Below are 5,078 nucleotides of genomic sequence, written 5' to 3'. Positions count from 1 at the left end.
CGCCCATCAGCGCTGGAGCTTGGCAAGGGCAGGTGTAGTAGACGGCACGGAAGGCTGGAGCTTAAAAAAAAAAAAAAAAAAAACAGAAAGAAAAAAGTTTAAAAAGAAAAAGAAAAAACAGCGCCTGAGGGAACCAATTAAGTTGTCAGACTCACCTCTGCAGAGACAGATAGTCGACTGTGAAAAAGAAGAGTGATGAGCGCCTCCTCCTCCTCCTCCTCCTCCTTTTGCTGCTTCTGTTTGTCTGCTTTGGTCAACACTTTTTCGAAACTGGGCAAACTTTTTTGGAGGAGGTGGGATTTCTTTTTATTTCTTTCTTTCTTTCTCTTTCTTTATGGATTGAAGGAGTACAACCATCTCATGGTCTGCTGATCTATTGTGTGTAGCAAATCCAGCAGCTGGAACACATCTGGAGCACACATTGGAAGTCGAAACAGAACATTTAGTCTATATGGTTTCAGCCACTGTGTTATTACATAACCAAACAGCATTTTACCACATGCACAAACACTTTTTTAGGGCAAAAGCAGCGTGCAATCTCACTATATTGCAATTTTACCTCCACGTCTTTTGCACAAAAGGCACCTCTGCATGTTTGTGCAGCTGCTGGAGGATCAGTTTTCCTGTTTACAGTTGAGATTAGGGATTATGATACTTCTCATCTGACTCTGGAGATGAAGCATCAGACTGTTTCCACCACAAGCACACTCCCATGTGAGCTGTTTTTAACTTTATGATCATAATGAAAGTTCCCTATCTATTCATTTTGCATTTTGAGCCAAATTGGATGCTTTATTCATCCACTGGCAGCCGCAAGTGGCAGTAGGATCCCTCACCCACCACACCCAGTGTAGACATCTACCCACCCTGCATGACTCACAGTGAGCATGACTCCAATCTGCTCAAATGATGGAAAACAAATGGCCCCAAGGACAGTTTAACGGAGGAGGAGCTGCTCCAACTCACATCTATGTGCAAGCTTGAATAATGCCATATCTAACGGAAAGGGGCTGGTTTAAAACAACAGATTCCTAACTGGCTTGTTCAGCCATTTTTTTTTTTTTTTGGCTGAAAACACACTCATGTCTGTGTTTAGGATAACAGCTTTTCAGAGGAGGGCTTGTTCTCTGAAACAAGGGGGGGGCAGTAGTTTAAAAAGTGCCCAAATTAGGTGAGATTAGAGTTCAAAAGAAGTGCATTACATAGCAAAGAACTTAATCACTTCAGGTTCATCAAGATAATGTTACATATTAATGATTCGCTTTGAAAGTGACAGTAGGATGTTGTAAAGAAACCACCGGCTTTCCTCGGGTAAACCGAGGTGTTACATTACACAAACTGATGGGACAGATATTGTTTTTCCTCATGAAGCTGGCTGTGAAATAATCTCTTCACACATGTGTCTTCATCTGTCTGCTGAAATCTCCTGCAGGCACCATTTCTCTGCCAGTCAGGCATCACTTGTTTATTGTTAGCTATAAAAGATAATATATAGGACAGCTCCAGACGGGACGTTTCTGACAGTTTTAAAGAGATAAGTCTGAGGCTCATCTTTTCATGGATGTCACACTTTGTTCCAAGTTAAGCTGGTAAACCCTCTTTCTGGTAAAAATCTCTCCCGAGAAAGAACAGCAGAGAATAAATTCCAGGAAGGCGGCACTGTGTGTGTGTGTGTGTGTGTGTGTGTGTGTGTGTGTGTGTGTGTGTGTGTGTGTGTGTGTGTGTGTGTGTGTGTGTGTGGTCGAACAAAGGAGAGGCAGCTCAGGCCCTTGACTGGATTTTATCTGTATTTATGTACCTGGATACTTGGCTTAGAGAAAGTGATGTGGAGAGTTTATTTTTCATCTTGTAGAAGTCAAGTAGAAAACTTTTTCCCCAGTAACAGCTTCTAAATTGAGAAGATCTGCAGCTTTTCTTCATCTTTTTAATAATAGCTAAATAATATTTAGGTTTTGGAGTGTCGGACAAAAGCAGCAATTTGATATCATCAAATCAACCTTTAGGAAATTATGATTTTATTTAACATTTTATAGATCTAATGGTTAATCTGTTAATTCAGAAAAGAATAAGTAATTTATAGTGAAAATAAGAATCAGTTGCAGCCTCTTTATAGTCTTAATATGTATGTATTTTATAATTACTTCATTGACCGTGAAAGAAAACATACCCTCATCTCATTCTGGGGAATATTCAGGAAGGATCTGCAATACCCACAATCCAACTAGCACAACAATCAGTAGGCTACAGGTCAAACATTTCAAAAGCACTTTATTATTGTAGTCCTTTCTTCACAGAATACACTCTTTTTACAGTAGGAGAAGCACAGCTGTAAATAATGAAAAAATAACGATGGTTGGATTCCATTTAGCATGCTTCACTTTCAGGGTCCTGGTATTGCTCATGCTGCCTCGCTGTCACACAGTCGTGACTTACTGAGACACTTAAATAGAACTGAACCAACGTTAATGTTATTAGTAACACATGCACTCTATATGACCAATCAAAATGTCTGCTGTGAAAAAGGCTAATTACACCAGACCCAAAGGAGGCCAAAACAGCCACTGCTGCAGTGCACATTTGTTATGAATTAGCAAAGAACCCACATTAATAGGTCGTTTTGTGGCTGTGCCTTAGACGGGCCCTGCGCTGCCATTTAGAAAGCATGTACAAAGAGTCCTTACCACAGCGGCCCAGGTTTGATTCCAACCTGTAACTTCCCTCTGCTTTCTCATACTTCCTCTCTCTTCCCACTTTCTTGTCACTCTTCAGCTGTTCTATCAAAATAAAAAAGCCCCAAAACATAATCCTAAAATTTTTTCAAAAAAAAGCATGTTATGTAAACATGGAAGATGAGGAAGTGTTTGCAGACGGGACACTGGCACCAAATAAAAGGGAAACACAGAGATAGCAGATTGCAGATAACACAGAGTATCGACTGGAAATCAAAATAACCAACTAACCAAAAAAATACAAAACACCTTCCTCAGCACATCACAACTCCTCCACTAGAAAAAGGGACTTAAGAGAAAGATCAGATGTCAAGAATCTCCTGTGTTTAAGACTGAATTCAAGACGATCCATGCAAAATTACAAAATATTCAGACCATATTAGATGTGCAGAGGGGATAGTATCTCACTGCTGACCCATATGTGCATCTTGAGAGGAATTAATAGCCTGCACAAACATGACATGACATAATTTACGAGCGCCCAGCACACACACACACACACACACACAAACACACCTGCATTTGATGAAAGAGCTGGCACCCTCGCTCAGTCTCTCACATAGCCTCTAGATTCTGTAAAATCATACCAATGCTACATTTACTTCATACATCGCCGAGGAGCAGGCACACTATTTCATGTCAACTATTCAAAAGTAAAAAAGCACAGAAAACTTACACATGGTAATTATCTGTATCCCTCAGCTTTGCAAGATTCATCCATATAAAATGTTAAAAATCCCCATTCCCTCGGGTGGGGAAAAGTCAAACTGCCAAGTTCTGATGATCAAGTCTAGGCAGGATCACGTTTTAATTCACACCTTTCTCCCTGCAGCTACAGAGAAACCATGTTTTTTTTTTTAAAGTGCTGGATATCAGCACGAGTCTCAAAACAAACGATGAACACATCAGTTTATGGGAGTTTTAAATAAATCCTTTAATAGAGATGAATCAACTGATGAGAAGAGCTGAATCACAATGTGACTCGACCCTAGTAACGTGGGCAACCGAGTAACACTGCTTCAACAACGAAACTGTCCACAGGCCCACAAAAAAACCTTTCCTATTTTACTTCCTTTGAGGAGTTCATTTTGTGTCAATGTGTCTCCTTTTAATCCCACGAGAACAATCCCATCCAGTACGGCTCTCTCCTCTAAAAACTCTTTATGTATGTACTTCTTCCTTCTTCCGGAGGATCTGTCCTAGGTTTCTGCCTTTTAACAGGCAGTTTTTCCTTGCCCTTGTCGCCAAGTGCTTGCTCATGGTGGTACTGTTGGGTCTCTGTAATTAATGTTAAAGAGTTCGGTCTAGACCTGCTCTATTTGAAAAGTGTCCTGAGATAACTTCTGTTATGAATTGGCGCTATACAAATAAAATTGAATTGAATTGAATTGAATTGAATTGAATTAATTTAATGTGCTAATTTACTTATTATAATATGTATTATTATTAGCAGTGGTATTATTGGGGGAGCAACAAATTAACAGAGTTAATCAGGATATGAAATAAAAGGTAACTGCAATCCATTACAGTTACAGAAAAAAAAGATGTGATGAGATTACAGTTACTTTTAGTAAAAATGGGCATTGGCAGGATAACAATTTTAAATAAGTAAAGAGTAAAGAATGATATTATGCCATGCACATGCACAGTGTTTACATATTACAACTTCCTACAAGTCTCACAACACCTCTCTGGTCTCGAGTGAAACCATAGCATATTTTATAGTTGCAAAATATTAATAAGTTAATACATTTCCCAATTATTTTGTCCTTAAAGCAGAAAAGGGAACAACATCACAGTAAAGTATAAGTTATTACTTCCAGTTGTGAAAATGGTCTATAAGCTACTGCCTGAATTTTCTTAATGAAAAGCAAGTTTTAAAATAAACCCTGGGCAGACACATTTTTATACTAAAAATCTAACATTGTTCTTTTGTCTGAAAGAATAAGCAACATCTTATTGACTTCTTTTGTCTTGTCTTTATTTGCATATATGCCCATATATTAAGTTAATCCGAAAGTAATGAAAATTAATAAACAAGTTATGTTACTTTAATATTGTGATAGTTGGATTTGGTTATTGACTACATTTTCAACAGGTAGACTTTAAATGTATTATTATTTGACTAAATTGCCCCTATAATAAACAATAAACTTGTATCTGTGGTTTTGTTTTGTTCCTTTATAATTGCTACTAGAGTTATTGTGTCTGATGATGGAGCCAAGTCGATATAATGTGCGTTTTATGTACGTGAAATAACTTTAAAACTTCTGTTATGTTCTTTAACCTATCTAGTCGGTAAGAACTGCATTTCCCAAGATCCTCCTCTGTTTCGCGTCATCAAATTCT

Source organism: Dicentrarchus labrax, unplaced genomic scaffold (genome assembly GCF_905237075.1).
Source record: "Dicentrarchus labrax unplaced genomic scaffold, dlabrax2021, whole genome shotgun sequence".
NCBI classification, from domain to species: Eukaryota; Metazoa; Chordata; class Actinopteri; family Moronidae; genus Dicentrarchus; species Dicentrarchus labrax.
This window is presented reverse-complemented; position numbering follows the sequence as displayed.